Source organism: Pecten maximus, chromosome 9, assembly GCF_902652985.1.
Source record: "Pecten maximus chromosome 9, xPecMax1.1, whole genome shotgun sequence".
NCBI lineage: Eukaryota > Metazoa > Mollusca > Bivalvia > Pectinida > Pectinidae > Pecten > Pecten maximus.
In genome coordinates this window covers 21,861,045-21,878,897 of record NC_047023.1, presented here as the reverse complement: position 1 = coordinate 21,878,897, position 17,853 = coordinate 21,861,045, and the positions used below count along the sequence as shown (strand labels likewise).

Genomic DNA, 17,853 nt, shown 5'->3' with positions numbered 1-17,853 from the left:
CACATTGAATTTTAGTGATAATTAAAGTTCCACAAACTATCAAAATTTACAATACAAAATATTCTCATGGTACTAATTAAGTTGATTATTTCTTTAACAACTTGACCAATGCATAGATATTTAAATTCCTGTTCTTGCTCTTTCTTTGTTCATTAACGAGTTACGATATCCCTATATTACTCGAGATAATGCCAGGGTCACTTTCTGAACCTCCTAAAGACTTATCTCCCTTGATTTAGACCAACGTACAGTACCCCCTAGGTAAAGGTTTAATGACATTGCTGTGCATGGTTAAATGTGAAAATTTGTGTGAAAACAAACCTAATCATTCTTTTGTTTACATTCAAGGCTATTTCTAAATCTAATTAATTGTGGCTGTGGTATAAAAGTTCTAATTTCTTATCTTGTTTGGTTCATTTTCCATGATAGTGTACCATATTTATGAACAATAAGCCTATGCCTTATTCTTATCTTTTTGCTTTTGTTTTTGTTTTTGTTTTGTTGTTGTTGGTTTTTTTTTATTAAAGTAATCTTCATTTGTTTTATAATACAAAACCATTTATATCAACTTAAATTAATCATGCTTGTTGGTTTGGATGAAAGTGGCAAGGGGTCTTACTGTAGGAGGAAACTGGATAACCAGAGAAAACCCACGTGGTCAGGCAGGTGACCCCATTGCTTTTCATGTCTGAATGGGGAATGGAACCCCAGCCGACTAGATGAAAGTTAAGTGTGTTACCACTGTGCCACACAGCAACCCATGCCTGGTAATAACCCCATCTATAGCCACAGACGGTCAGTAAAAGTACTTACAAATGATACCACATAATGTCCTGTAATGCCCCTCCCCAATACTTTTATTCAAGGTTCTTTGATAGCCCCTAGGGTGTAAGATAAATATATGGTAGAAATCATAACATCTTGTATTCTTTTGATTTTTCAATAACAACAACCCTTCCGGTAGAAATCTGAGTAATTATCAGACAAAAATAGTTCATGTTATTACATAAACTTTGCGATTTCCTTCCCGAGACACATTGCTATAAATATCTAATCTAGATACTACATACTCTCCTTTTATCCAGGTTAAACACAACAGCCACTGGTTATATTTGCAAGATATTTTAAAAGACTAACAGATCTGATCCTATTTTAGGAAAAATAACCAATGTTGTATTTCCTTTCCATGGCAATCATTTTGGATCCTTCGACACATGCAGGTTTTATTCTTTTTTCCTTGTCTGGAACTCTTCGGAAGGAGGTTTGTTTTACATTAAGGAGGTAGATATAGCCTTAAATAAGAGAATCCTGATCTATCAGAGAGACAACTGTTCAATGATTTATCAGCTGAATGCCACTTAACATCAGGGCGTACTGTATACAGACATATGCTGATTCCAGGCTTTAGGGCAAAAACAAATTATTCGGCTAATAAACATACCTAGTTCCCAACAGGTAGCTAATTCCTTCTATATCAGTCTGCCAGCGTTCATGATTAATTAAGAAATGCTAATTTTGTACAGACATTCTGTCAGGAAGAAAATGTTCAATACATTTTGGAGTTCAGGACAATCTTCCATGCAATTTCCTGGTTAATTTGATCAATAAATATTTAAACATCGGAACTTTACCGCAAGCTGAATAGCCAACTATGTATACATAGATACTTGTTACCTGGGCTAATTGGGGCAGGTACAAGGAGTTGTGAGTTTTAGTGATCTTGGACATGTAAGACTTCATTAGCGGTATCGCCTGAGCCTAATAATGCATAGGATTTATTGGGAAGATATTGAGGCTGGTAAATCTCCGGTAATTGTGAAAGATATAGAAATTCCAGAACCCATCTCCGACCTCTCCTTGCGAAACAGTGAATTAAGTGGCTCCATCGAATCGGTTACTAATTCTGTTCTGTCATGCAATCAAAGTAACAGACTTGTTTCTATACCAGAGTGGAATTGGGTTGTGTATATAAGAGGATTTACATGTCACAGAAAAAAATAACACCGCTCACATTTCTGGACACTAATATAAACACACCATCTTCATACACAAAATAACATCCTTAGATTACATACACTATATATTGCTTATTCTTCAACCACTTCTAAAAATCAAATAAAGAAAACTGATATAGTCACCCATTCAATAATCTGTATAAAAATTTATAATGGTATATATATCATACACTCAAGAAAGTATGAAAGTGAGGCTTCAGAATCTGTACACCAGGAAACATTCATTTTCACTGGATATTCTTCATTTTTTCCTGAATTACTAAAACTCATTGTTATATTTTCATGGCAATTTATTTTTTTCAAAGAATTTCCTCTTTCATAACATACAGTGAAATGTAACATGTAGAAATGTTACAATTCATAACTGATGTCAGAACTGCATGTCTGTGGGAAAAAAAATCAAAATTTAGAAAAAATGTTTAAATTAAATTTAACTCAGCCATTAGGTCTGACACTATCCTTGACAGTCCAGCTTCAGTCCACCAGGGCACCAGCGATCAAATCCTATCCAACACTTAATATCAAGACAGATTCTGATTAATACAGTGGCCACTTTTATAATTAGAACCGGACCAGATTGGTAGTAACATGATCAGATACAGTGTTCTGACAGATGATGAAAAATTCAGTGAGAATGTACAGTGTCCTTAATTAAGAGGCGCTATTTGTTTGTGGACACTGTCTTTCAGAGGCCCTATTTGTCTGTGGACACTGTCTTTCAGAGGCCCTATTTGTCTGTGGACACTGTCTTTCAGAGGCCCTATTTGTCTGTGGACACTGTCTTTCAGAGGCCCTATTTGTCTGTGGACACTGTCTTTCAGAGGCCCTATTTGTCTGTGGACACTGTCTTTCAGAGGCCCTATTTGTCTGTGGACACTGTCTTTCAGAGGCTCTATTTGTCTGTGGACACTGTCTTTCAGAGGCCCTATTTGTCTGTGGACACTGTCTTTCAGAGGCCCTATTTGTCTGTGGACACTGTCTTTCAGAGGCCCTATTTGTTTGTGGACACTGTCTTGGTATGATCTCAGCTGTTTCCCATCACAAAGTCATTGTCATACGATTTAAACAGTTATTCTATTCTTTTTTGTATGATTTCCAAACTTTTTGTCAGTCATATTTGTGACCTTTCTTCTTCCAGCACCTTTGCAGCAGCCATGATCTGTTCCATTTGTTTCCTAATTTTAGCTGTCCGTTACATCTAACTCTTGTCATATGACCTTTTATCCTTTTCTTACAAACTTCCTTTTGTTACATGACCTTTGCCCTTTGTCTAATGACCTTTGCTCTTTGTCTAATGACCCTTGCTCTTTGTCTAATGACCTTTGCTCTTTGTCTAATGACCCTTGCTCTTTGTTAGATGACCTTAGCTCAAACTTGCTTTTGTTACATGACCTTTGCCCTTTGTCTAATGACCTTTGCTCTTTGTCTAATGACCCTTGCTCTTTGTTGAATGACCTTAGCTCTTTGTCTAATGACCCTTGTTCTTTGTCTAATGACCCTTGTTCTTTGTCTAATGACCTTGGCTCTTTGTCTAATGACCCTTGATCTTTGTCTAATGACCTTAGCGCTTTATAAAATGACCTTTTGCTCTTAGTATAACAACCTTAGCTTTTAACTAATGACCCTTGTTCTTTGTCTAATGACCTTGTTCTTTTTCTTATGACCTTTGCTCTTAGTATGATGACCTTAGCTCTTTGTCTAATGACCTTTAGTCTTTGTATTATGACCTTTGCTCCTTCTGTTACATGACTTTAGCTATTTAGTTATATGACCTCATCCTTTTCAACACAAGTTTTTCTATTACTAAAATGCTTGTGTTAATCAATCGCTGAGTTAAATTTACTTGACAACTTACATGCCATTGGGACCAAGAGTCAAACTGAAATCTACCCACACAGCATTGTTTAAATTTCAGCAAACAATCCCGACCACTAGTCATGTAAACATCTAAAGCAGTAACTATCCAATATATATATCTTCTCATTAGGAAATCTACAATTTAAACACTGTTTCTGGATATAATGCCCTGTATCCTGTTACAAGCAGACAGATTGTATGAAGTTCTTCCTGTTAGAAAACTGCCGTACTATTATCCACAAAGAAGAAATATCACAATGTGTCAACATTAATATCAGCTTGTTTTTTTAAATCCTGTTAGGATTACTTACAACTAGAACACATGACCATGCAGCAATCTTATCTTAAACTTCAAGTTAATCTACATAAGGATTGAAAAACTAAGTCAAAACTTTACAAAAGATAACTTAATCTAGACTTAATAGCCTTGAATGTTCTCTTATGACAATCAATTCAATAGAAATTTTAGATATCCATTGTATTAGTTATACCACAACAGGAACTGAAAACGTAAAGACTGTTCTCAAGTTTATATACCAGATTGACCCCCTGAATAAAGCCCAGGGTCAATGTTACTCTCTAGATATAACCCAGGGTCGGTGTTACTCTCTGGATATAACCCAGGGTCATTTTTACTCTCTGGATATAGCCCAGGGTCAGTGTTACTCACTGGATATAACCCAGGGTCATTTTTACTCTCTGGATATAGCCAAGGGTCAGTGTTACTCTCTGAATATAGCCAAGGGTCAGTGTTACTCTCTGAATATAGCCCAGGGTCAGTGTTACTCTCTGAATATAGTCCAGGGTCATTGTTACTCTCTGGATATGTCCCAGGGTCAGTGTTACTCTCTGAATAAAGCCCAGGGTCAGTGTTACTCTCTGAATATAGCCCAGGGTCAGTGTTACTCTCTGAATAAAGCCCAGGGTCAGTGTTACTCTCTGATTATAGCCCAGGGTCAGTGTTAATCTCTGGATATAGCCCAGGGTCAGTGTTACTCTCTGATTATAGTCCAGGGTCAGTGTTACTCTCTGATAATAGCCTAGGGTCAATGTTACTCTCTGGACATGGCCCAGGGTCAGCGTTACTCTCTGGATATAGCCCAGGGTCAGTGTTACTCTCTGAATATAGCCCAGGGTCAGTGTTACTCTCTGAATATAGCCCAGGGTCAGTGTTAATCTCTGGATATGACCCAGGGTCAGTGTTAATCTCTGGATATAGTCCAGGGTCAGTGTTACTCTCTGATAATAGCCCAGGGTCAGTGTTACTCTCTGGATATAGCCCAGGGTCAGTGTTACTCTCTGATAATAGCCCAGGGTCAGTGTTACTCTCTGGATAAAGTCCAGGGTCAGTGTTAATCTCTGGATATAGTCCAGGGTCAGTGTTACTCACTGGATATAGTCCAGGGTCAGTGTTACTCTCTGAATATAGCCCAGGGTCAGTGTTACTCTCTGGATATGGCCCAGGGTCAGTGTTACTCTCTGGATATAGTCCAGGGTCAGAGTTACTCTCTGATAATAGCCCAGGGTCAGTGTTAATCTCTGAATATAGCCCAGGGTCAGTGTTAATCTCTGGATATGGCCCAGGGTCAGAGTTACTCTCTGAATATAGCCCAGGGTCAGTGTTACTCTCTGAATATAGCCAAGGGTCAGTGTTACTCTCTGGATATGACCCAGGGTCAGTGTTACCCTCTGGATATGGCCCAGGGTCAGTGTTACTCTCTGAATATTGCCCAGACTCAAGAGTTAATCTCTGGATATAACCTAGACTCTGTGTTACTCTCTGAAAAATAGCCAAGGTTTAGAGTTCAAATACTCTGTTACTTTCTAGATAATAGCCAATGTTTAGAGTTACTCTCTGGATATGGCCCAGGTTTAGAGTAACTCTCTGGATATAGCCCAGACTCAGAGTTACTCACTGGATATAGCCCAGACTCAGAGTTACTCTCTGGATATGGCTCAGACTCTGTGTTACTCTCTGAATATGGCCCATACTCAGAGTTACTCTTCGGGTATAGTGCATGGTCTTGTCAGACATGCATCTCACCCTTTTTGTACATGATTTTGTCAGATTTGGTTAAAACTCTCAACCTTTTTGTACATGATGTTGTTTTAATTCTACAAAAATAAAAAATAAAAAAAATTGGGAAAAGAATTGATATCTTAACAAGTTAACACCAGAGCTTATCTAATAGTTATTCAACAACATCTAATATTTGATGACACAGAGATATTATTACATTGTGCACCCATCCCCACATACACACCCTATAGACAGATTTTTACTGCATGCATACTTCATAAGACACTTGTATAATCAACTTTCTACTTGAAATCATAGGTGGAGTACTATTGTAAATCTTTTAAAAAAGTGAAAAGGTATAAATACACTGGCAGTCTTTTCACTCTTAAATTATTACTTGTACGTCCTCATTATACAAACAGGGCTATTACTAAAAGGGAAAATACCTAGTTATTACAAGTGTACCTCAACACATCAAATTCACTGTATAGACATATACTTGATATACGACATACATTGGATATATACTTACCTGTTGATCTATGTCTCGGAATTAAAATAGGTAAAGATGTATATACCTGTATAGACTAAATGTGTATACACATATTAACTTATACACACCTATCTTACCTGTAACCTCAGGTATTAGGCACAGGTATCCGCTTGATCTGCTGTCATTCACACAGGTAAATACAAATATATTTATGTTGTAACATATATACCTGTACAGGTAAAAATATCAACAGAGTTTTTGAAAGTGAAATCATCTAGACTAAGTCCTACTTACCTGTATAAATCCAAGGCTATCCAGCGTATCCCCGATCGTGTGTATGATGCCTGAAAAAGTTTGAATAACGTACAGTCGTCTATAACACAATAACACCAGTGTTTAGAGTTTGTAACTGTGTATCAATAGGGATGCCCGATTTAACACAAATAGAAAACAATATGTTCCATTTAAAACATCATTTGTCACCATATATCATTCCAGCCAGAGAAAAAATACCATGAACAACTGGAATAAAGTCATGATAAAAACAAATATCCAGCTAGTTCTTTCCACAGTGTCACTAAATATCACTGTTAAAGAGCCGTTTGTCGATGCACCCATATACACAGATCAATGAAGCAACTTCCCCATAATTTCCCAACAGGAAGAACAGTATCTAGGGAAGCCGTGTCAGCTCTAATCTTATTCCCAATAGGAAGGACAGTATCTAGGGAAAGATGGGTCAGCTCTGCTCTTATTCCCAATAGGAAGGACAGTATCTAGGGAAGCCGTGTCAGCTCTGCTCTTATTCCCAACAGGAAGGACAGTATCTACGGAATCTGTGTCAGCTCTGCTCTTACTCCCAATAGGAAGGACAGTATCTAAGGATAGCTAGGTCAGCTCTGCTCTTATTCCCAATAGGAAGGACAGTATCTAGGGAAGCCGTGTCAGCTCTGCTCTTATTCCCAATAGGAAGGACAGTATCTAGGGATAGCTAGGTCAACTCTGCTCTTACTCCCAATAGCAAGGACAGTATCTAGGGAATCTGTGTCAGCTCTGCTCTTACTCCCAATAGGAAGGACAGTATCTAGGGAATCTGTGTCAGCTCTGCTCTTATTCCCAATAGGAAGGACAGTATCTAGGGATAGCTAAGTCAGCTCTGATCTTATTCCCAATAGGAAGGACAGTATCTAGGGAAAGATGGGTCAGCTCTGCTCTTATTCCCAATAGGAAGGACAGTATCTAGGGATAGCTAGGTCAGCTCTGATCTTATTCCTAATAGGAAGGACAGTATCTAGGGATAGCTAGGTCAACTCTGCTCTTACTCCCAATAGGAAGGACAGTATCTAGGGAAGACATGTCAGCTCTGCTCTTACTCCCAATAGGAAGGACAGTATCTAGGGAAGCCGTGTCAGCTCTGCTCTTATTCCCAATAGGAAGGACAGTATCTAGAGAAAGATGGGTCAGCTCTGCTCTTATTCCCAATAGGAAGGACAGTATCTAGGGAAGCCGTGTCAACTCTGCTCTTACTCCCAATAGGAAGGACAGTATCTAGGGAAGTCATGTCTGCTCTGCTCTTACTCCCAATAGGAAGGACAGTATCTAGGGAAAGATGGGTCAGCTCTGCTATTATTCCCAATAGGAAGGACAGTATCTAGGGAATCTGTGTCAGCTCTGCTCTTACTCCCAATAGGAAGGACAGTATCTAGGGAAGTCATGTCTGCTCTGCTCTTACTCCCAATAGGAAGGACAGTATCTAGGGAAAGATGGGTCAGCTCTTCTATCATTCCCAATAGGAAGGACAGTATCTAGGGAATCTGTGTCAGCTCTGCTCTTATTCCCAATAGGAAGGACAGTATCTAGGGATAGCTAGGTCAGCTCTGCTCTTATTCCCAATAGGAAGGACAGTATCTAGGGATAGCTAGGTCAGCTCTGCTCTTACTCCCAATAGAAAGGACAGTATCTAGGGAAAGATGGGTCAGTTCTGCTCTTATTCCCAATAGGAAGGACAGTATCTAGGGAAAGATGGGTCAGCTCTGCTCTTATTCCCAATAGGAAGGACAGTATCTAGGGAATCTGTGTCAGCTCTGCTCTTATTCCCAATAGGAAGGACAGTATCTAGGGATAGCTAGGTCAGCTCTGCTCTTACTCCCAATAGAAAGGACAGTATCTAGGGAAAGATGGGTCAATTCTGCTCTTATTCCCAATAGGAAGGACAGTATCTAGGGAAGCCGTGTCAGCTCTGCTCTTATTCCCAATAGGAAGGACAGTATCTAGGGAATCTGTGTCAGCTCTGATCTTACTCCCAATAGGAAGGACAGTATCTAGGGAAAGATGGGTCAGCTCTGCTCTTATACTGCTAGGACAATTAAGTACATGCTACAATGAGCCAAATGTCCTGTGAAAGCTATATGCTCCCCAGAACCTAAATCCTGCACTATTTAGATGCAGAGACAGGTGTAGTAACTGTCTTCAAACACTGATACACCTGTATCTTTTTTTAGATTTGTGTGATATAATAAAGTCTGTTTAAGGAGAAGTGTTGCACTTTTTTCATTATTATAAAAAAGTTCCACTTTAACAGTATTTTCTGGTATCCACATTTTATTTCGTATTCAAAATACTTGAGAGCAATGAAGGTAAAGTGTAAATTCTGGGTTTGATTTGTCAACAATATGTTGCTTTATTTTCATTTTACTCTGAATCTAGTTCTATTTTTAGCTCTACCTCTAATTATACCTGATCTGCCACCTTCCTCTGTCTCCTATCCATAGAAAGTGTTAATTGTATCACCAACAGCTTGACAAGAGAAGTGAGAATATATGATAGTCTGAGCTGAGTGTTACCTTATTCAGCATTTCTAATTCCTCCATTAGGAAAGTTAAAGACTTTTGTAATACAAAAGAAAATTCAACATCATCACAAGGTGGTCTTCCAGAAAGAGTACAATATCTTTAAACAAAAGAAATTATCACAAATTCTGCGAAGAAAATGGTGGTATAATATATTTTATCAAATGGAATCCATTAACAACTATTGTTACATCACAGCAAGGCATGGATTCTTTTAAAATCTAAAATCAATAAGATACTGACTCACTAATATTCCATCCAGTCTCCAGTTAAACCCGATCTCTGGACAGATCTCTTTGATCCTCCTTGAAATGTGTTCAGTTCGACTGAATCAACGTGTGATGATGAAACGGGGACATGTATATCGTACTGATCTACATCTCATCACTACGAGATTTATTATACTTTGTTAGATTATATTTATAATTAAATCAGTTGATCAGAACGCAGAATGCAAAAAAAAAAACATTTGTATAGATGCTTATCAAGGTTCAATGGCACTAATTTATCTGTAAAGAAGAAATGCTTCTCTAGAGTTTTGATTTTCTCACAGAAGCAAAATGATTAAAATTTTACAATGGCTTCACCGAAAGTTGGTACAGAAATACTTCTCTGGAGTTCTGATTTTCTAACAGAAGCAAAATCGTTCTAATTTTACCACAGCCTCACTGAGAGTTGGAACTGGTAGTTTGTCCGCCCATATACTTGCAAATTTCTTGGAATTTCCATGGCGAAGATTGTTGTGTGTTTACAATTGCAAGTCACAGAAAGAACATTTGTTATCTTCCTTTTGACGTACTAATACCTTATAACTACATATTTTCAGCTGCTCTTTCTCCTGAAATAATTGGATTTTCAAAATTCTGAACAATACAAAAGTTGCACTGATAATTCATGTCTAAATTTAGGGTAAAAAGTCAGGATTCTCTCGTAGAGACAGGGATGGTTGAAGCACTATAAGGCTCTACCATTAAAGCGACTATAACTAGATTTCATACAGATTAAACGATGATTTCTTCACATATATAGTGATAATGGACTTCAGATGTATAGCCCAACACAAGTCCATACTGTATGAATATAAAAACATATGTATACAGGTTTTAAATATTGTTTACCCTGTTTACATTGTTTGTAAACAATGCAACAAGGAGAAAGCCAAATAGAGTCACGTAGATGCAAGTGACGAGTTTGTGCAGCTTTCATCTTCTTACGAGCGGTAACATACGTATTCTTGTAGAATTTTTCCGAATTGTAATGTTATTGTTTTGCATTGATTTATGTATATTTTTCGCTATTTTTCCTTTTCTTGAGTGGTTTGCGTTGGTTTAAACTATTGTAAAACCCACAGAAAGCATCCAAACGCTAAACAAATTTCAAAATTTACGATAAAATCATATTTGCGACCCCTTGTAATTTTCACTGAATGGAAATTAAAATCTTTTATGACATATCTTAATATTACAATCACTTTGATATATTTCTTTTTTATCTTGATGATATTCTATGACTACACGTATTGACCTTTATCAAGGTTGATACACAAAATTATCAACATGTAAAACTCTATACATGTAGTTAGTAATATTCACCAGGAATTCAATTTTCAATGTATGGAAAAGTTTACTGCAATATGTTGACAAGACTTGAATTAATGGCTTCACAAAATTTGAAACCCAGAAACTCAAGGTCCAACTCAGACAATCATGAAATACACAGAATTATATATAAACACAACTTAGTTACAGTGTACATAGGAGAAAAGTAACATCTGAACCTTGTTTCTTAAAACATCAAATATGAAATGATATTAAATAAGTTCTGGATATATCTACAAGTGAAGAAGGTCACGACTTATTTAGGCAAACTAAGAAAAGCTGGGGAATTCCCAGGGAATCCATTTTTTAGCTATTTTTGGTGCATACTAATGTTGATATAATACTATGTAATTATATGCTAAATATTAAGTGCCTCAAGGTCAATATACCATCAGATCAAGGTCAGCACAATCAGAAGTTATATCTGTAGGTTTCATTGCAGGATATTCGAACACGATATTTATAAAAGTCAAACTATTTTAGTTATATCGATACACATATCAATGTGAAAAACTTTGAAAAGAAAAGCTCTGAAAAATTAACACTGGGTATAAACCTAGTTGTGGCTCCAACGGCATTTAAACCTCACTTTCAAAAGACAGTCTCACTTACCAGGTATTCTACAGGACTCCCCAAGTTAACACATCTACAAGGTGGCTTCAAAAGAGTTCTACTGCAGTAATGATTTTATAGTCACGATTTAATTATTTTATTTTATTATTTAGTCTAATGCCACGTTCACATTTTATTTTCCCCCACACGACATCCCTACATGTACCAATCTCACGTACAGCCAATCCCCTTAGGCTCATCATTACATGCTAAAGACTTGGATCATTTAATACATAAATACCCTAGTGGAGCGATCTATAACTTCGCCATGAATGATACACTAGCAGTAAACCTCACCACATAGAAGCTCACGGTTTCTCAGAAAACGCACTTGATCCCTTCCTGTGCAGTTTTAATAGTGCAGAGAACACGGAGATGAGGATAAGATGTCTGACAAAAACAAAACAACAAAGGCGACCGAATCTTTATCCTGAGCCTGGAAACTCTGCAGGCTTTTACTTTACAAGATAATTGACCTAACAAATCCTTTTAAACTGATTTTCCTATAATCAGCAATTTTTCAAACTTATATGTGAATGTTTTGTATTTATATGTATGGAGCAAAGAGGTACATTGTAATTGCAAAAGTGTGGACAATTTAAAATTTTTTAAATTTTCAAGGCAATCTGCCCCTTTATTATAATTAAGACACAAAGAATACAAATCACATGATATATAACCAGTACTAGAAAATACAATTAGATACAGTAAGATTAATATATATATAGTGGTTGAAAAAAAAAAAAACAATAATGAACACTTCGGCTAGTGTGGGCCGAAGGCGGTGACTAGCGTGACATGTGCATGCAGAACCATGTTCTATGATGGAACGCTATGTGACCAACAGCAAAGACATTGGAAAATATCCCACGCCTAAAGATGCCGAAATGTTAGCTGAAGGATTAATGATTAAAAACTAAAACATTAATTTAAGAGTTAATTAAATTGTATTTGAGAAAAAATTATTTCAATTTAGACCACCCCTTTGTTTCATGTCCTGTTTTACTCAAAGCCGTATCTGTAAAACTACTTAATACACTACTTCTAAATATTTTAGAATGTCTATATTAACTGTTTTTCTCCTCTAGATCTATAAACCAAAACATATATTTAGGATGGTGTTATAGTGAAGAGAAGCAGATTCAGTGAATGACGTACAGCAAAATCTTTCTTATTGAACACTTTCCAACAATGGGCAACAACTTCTTTCAAGAAACATTAGTTGCTGTTTAAAAAGAGAAAATGTATATCTGTATAGCATATAAGACATTTTGAACCATACTGTAAAAATCTGCCTGTGACCATGGTTCAATTCTGAGCGATTGGAATCTTACCAATATGCTGAGCTGTACAAAAATTGTCACATATTTATGCAGATAAAATAAAATTTATCTTCATCATGTATACTGTAAATTGGGATATTTTGGCTGTGGATTTATTTTGGTTTACTTGGAGCCTCGCATACAAGCGCTAAAATTTAACACAACAAATTAATGTCATTGGCATTAAAGTGCTCAGTAATTTAAGGTAATGTGGCTTTATTTCTGTGAAAAGTGCTCAGTAATTTAAGGTAATGTGGCTTTATTTCTGTGAAAACAACTGAGGACTTCGTGCCGTTCCATCATTCACCCTTAACAATGGTTCCTAAAAGTTATGTTGATATATATAATGTCTGTTCTTGTGAATATTCATGTTGAATGTTGTCTGTGTAAACATGAAGACTGCCCAGGGTCAGTTCACACGGTTTCGATAGACTCTTTATTCAAATTTAATCAGCCTAAATGCTATAATATATAGGTAACACTTGTGCTGGCTATATGTGAGAATCAATTAGTTACTGGATGATAACATTATTCTATACAAAACAGGTTAGTCAACTGCATATGGGTCATAGTAGATCTCCTGGTCTGTAAATCACTTTGACTTCAAAAGCAACAATCACGACATGACGATGATAAAACTTCAACGGCATGCATCTGGGGGGGGGGGGGGAGGAATACATTTCATCTCCGGCTCGGATATCAGTAATCGGTATTGCATCATGAAAATCAAAATACACAAAAATTTGATACAGGGTTGCTCGATGGAGACACCAAATTTAGACACACCAAAATAAAACCACTGTGTTTTGCCGAAAAAAAAGCAAAATTTCCCTATTTATCGTACTCATTTTTTTTTGACAATGACATCAAGGTATCACAGTACTAGATATTTGTTCCTTATTTTTATGCCAGTGACTAGTACAACAAGCCAATATTGAAGCCCGCATTCTCTACTGTTTATTCCAAAGTTCACAGAAACATCAATTTTCAGATCACCATGCATCTCTTGGATATGTCACAACACAAATTGACCTTGACCTTTGGGCTAGAATTGGACCCAGATTTATTTACAGTGGATGAATACAAATGAGTAAAACATCTACATCAAGAAAACCACTTTATTCTGTAACTGAGTGTACATGTGATGAAGTTAAAACTTCCACATATTAAATGATTTTCTACTTCTGGAATTTCCAGCATGTTCCACCTTTATCTCATGAATTGCTTCACCAATCAGACTAACCAAATATAATCAAAGAAAAACAAAATTTAGCTGGTTTAATGTACCATTACACTATGTCGTAATGCTTTTGTGTTGAAGTCTTGAAGGTTACGAGGTGCAACCCCGAATTTCATACATCACTCCAAAAACCTGTCAAGAAATATTTATTTTCACCATAATTATCAGGAACGTTCACAAACCACTTGTCAGCTGTTTTGGCCCAATTCCCATTATGGAATGAAGTGCAGTAAGGAGGCGATAACAGAGTTATCGTTCCTTACGGAACGTAATGTAGATACGGCTAATTCTGCCTACTTAGCAGCATATAGCCGCACTTTGGGCGCAAAGAAAACGGCTCGATACATTTTGATAAAAACTATCCACACTTGTAAAACTCGGTGTGATCTACGTCCTGACATATTCGGTATGTCTGGGAAAAATCTAGTTATGGAGATATCTGGGGCCAAACACGCCAAAATCGTCATTTTGACTAAGAGTTTCTGTTTAAACCGCCCTCAATATTCGAAAAAAAAAATCCAGAAACATATACAATGCACATATAAGTAGATAAATGTTTCCTGAAGAAAACCGTCTGTTTAGTTTTTTCGATATCTTTATCAGAACGGTCACAATATTGTTTTGAAAATGGCCTATTTTTTCGACCCTCTCAGTATTTTTCCACTCGACAGGGGTATTTTGATAGCACACGATCGCATGTTTTGATGACGTAACGCCCATCCTGAACTCGTCACGAAAGTTTGTTGCGTAAGCCGGCTGTTGATTGAACTGCTCGGTGAGCTGGGTTCCGTTGTATTTTACTGTCACTGCCAGTATATATTGCTATTTTTTCAACATCAGAGGCAATGCTCCAGAATATAGATACTTTGTCACGATCATTGTATGTCGCTTTTCACAAACATGCATGCGAAAAATCAACCCAGCGTTCTGAATGTCAAGCAAATTCCCGAAGCCTCGTAGGCCTAACGCTGACGGTAAGTAAACTTGTTTGTTAACGTTGATGTAAACAGACGACGGTAAATATGCACGAAGAATAGTTCCTGTTTATTTGATATTTACTGTAGTGATAGGCCTGCTTTGTCTCCAACTTTAGGTAATTGATTGATAGAACTATTTCGATAGTCTGTGTATTTGTTTGTGACTAGCTTCGACTCTGTGATTGTTTACGTCTAAAAATAACAACGGGAATCTCCAGATTGAGGTGGCAATGTACACAGAACCGTGTTCTCTCGGACACTATCTCGTGAACGAACACACACACATGACTACTACTTTGCAACTTCTCTGATATATGAATTACCTTGTGAAAGGAGAAATGAAATAAATTTTAATTTTTACCGATCATATTCTAACATACAGTCGACTTACTAGAGTCCCGCGGTGAAGCGATGCCTTACTCGTGCATGTTTGTCTTGCTACCTACTCGCACGAGAGAGACTAGTATATTATCAATGAACATTATAAAAATCATTACAAGCATATGTAGAACGCGGGCGACTTAAATATGGCTAAGATTTCATTTAATTTTGTAGAACTATTTAAATTGAACCTGCCATACCGAAATAAAGCACACTAAAGTATACTTTTATGCTACTTTAAGTATACACTTTTCCCTACTTTTTTGAAAAAGTACCAAAAAAGTATACTTTTTTTGTACTTTTCTGGACTTAGAAATTTTTCAGAGTACTTTTTCTGTACTAAATTTGGACTCTGAAATTTCTCAGAGTACTTTTTTTGTACTTTTCTGGACTTAGAAACTTTTCAGGGTACTTTTTCTGTACTTTATTTGGACTCTGAAATTTTTCAGAGTACTTTTTTTGTACTTATTCTGGACTTAGAAATTTTTCAGGGTACTTTTTCTGTACTTTATTTGGACTCTGAAATTTTTCAGAGTACTTTTTTTGTGCTAAAATCTGACTTAGAATTTTTTTGAAAGATTGTGAAAATATGGATGTACTTTTTTCCTACTTTTTTGGGACTTAGAATTTTTCAGCTAATGCCATTGTGCTTTTTTTGTACTTATTATGGACTTAGAATATTTTCAGACATTGCGAGGGGTTATAGCATATTAATATTTTCAAAATTAAATCGGACTTTTTCAGTCGACTACAAATCTAAGACTAAAAAAATAATACCCAGGATTAACCACAACAAATATCTATCAAATAAGATACAGAAAATTATCATTTGGTAATATCAAATGTTTTTGATCTCGTTTTTTGTTGGTTTTTTTTTTGTCTTTTTTATGTTCTAAAAAATACTTTTCATACTTTGATCAGTACCACAGAAATTTATCTAAAAATAATTAAAATTCAACAATTATTATCATAAGTATTTCACTTCAATGTACTTTGTTAGTAAGGTTCACACATTTTAACGGTGATTTAGTAATAAACTTCACATTGATGAATGTTACTATACGTTCATATGACGAACGTCAAAACTTAGCTCTATAAAAATTTTGTTCCAGATCGTTCTTTGAAGTAACAGTATTTTGGCTTTAATTATAAACTCTTTAACGGAGTTTAAAACATTTCGTTTATCCAAACGTTAACCTCTACCAGATCGGGGATCACTCTACGAACACACATGTGCCCGTGCCTGTAATACGCTTTTAATTCATTCAAATGAAATTAAAATCACTTGCTCTTTGTCTGCATATCATATACTTGCTGGATATACGTGGTTTTAAGATTACATCTGATAATTGCACCCGAAATCACGTCGTGTTCGGTCAAAATATTCACCGATATACTCATATAAACATGTGTAATACTGATATAGTCACTCGGACGCTTCTTTGTAAAACGTATATTGAAGTCAAGCGCTGTGATGATCTCGATCTCGATATGGCTTGACTGACAACAAACAGGCATGATCAAGGAACAATATTCCGGTATTTAAATCAGAATTACATCGCATTCATTGAAATGGTGAAAGTGAACACAAAAAGAAAACTTTAATTTGTCTGATATTTATTTAGCAAGATCGTACGATAATTCGGACAACGACACAATGTAGCTGTACTCTAATCTGTTGTAGAATGATCTCGTAGGAGTGTTGTGTGTACAAATAAAATACTCTATTGTATACAAAAATCAAGATCAATACCAAGATCTATCATAAATATTTTAATTGATATAGTAGACGGCTTGAATAACTGCAACACCAAGATCGATCAAAAATATTTCAACTGTTTTAAACTAAATCTTGAAACCTGTGTGTTAAGCTAACAAAGCGATCAGGATATATGCTTAACGTCGTACCGAAAGTTAATTTCACCCGTGGTGTTAATTAATATAAGCGACGGTCGACTGTAATGGCAAATCATACCTAGCTTTATTGTTTATGGAGTTACCTGTGTACCTCCCGTCTCACCTGTACACATATTGCCCCTCTTAGACTAAGTCTTATGCCCGCGGCGTTAATTATAACAATTTATATTGTCAAGCTTGACTGCCTTTCACTACGATCAGATCACAGGTGCCTACCCTCATTTAAACAAAACATCCGGATTACATAACAGGTACTGACGAGGCTTATACCTGTGTCAGATTTCCATCGGTCGGTTCACCTATGACCTCGGGGCCGTGATCTCGTTTGTTTACTTCGGTTTACGGAATCTACCGAGATTTGACGAGTTCGCTTCGTGCGATCATTTTGTGCAATGTGCAAGCTTTAAATGCTGAAGTAGTAATACCAAAAGTATGGAACAATAGAGGTTAAGGAAGTAGAATATAAAAAAACAAGTAATAAAAGAATGAAATCGATACAGTAGATCTCCGACAAAACTTTTTTTTTATCCCATGATGCAACAAACAGCGAGATTTTAGCGGGAAGTCTGATA

General features: G+C 36.5%; 1 protein-coding gene across 3 annotated transcripts in view; it reads right to left on the bottom strand.

The window, feature by feature from the left end:
• The window catches only part of LOC117335034 (tumor necrosis factor alpha-induced protein 8-like), a 129,829-nt gene that overhangs the window by 90,864 nt on the left and 21,112 nt on the right, over window positions 1-17,853 (bottom strand). For 2 of the 3 annotated variants that reach the window (XM_033894936.1, XM_033894938.1), the window contains exon 2: window positions 6,680-6,729. The gene's annotated coding sequence lies outside the window, so the exon portion shown is untranslated. Of the gene's footprint in view, window positions 1-6,679; window positions 7,033-17,853 lie in introns of those variants that run through there. The other variant, XM_033894939.1, reaches the window with a different exon arrangement.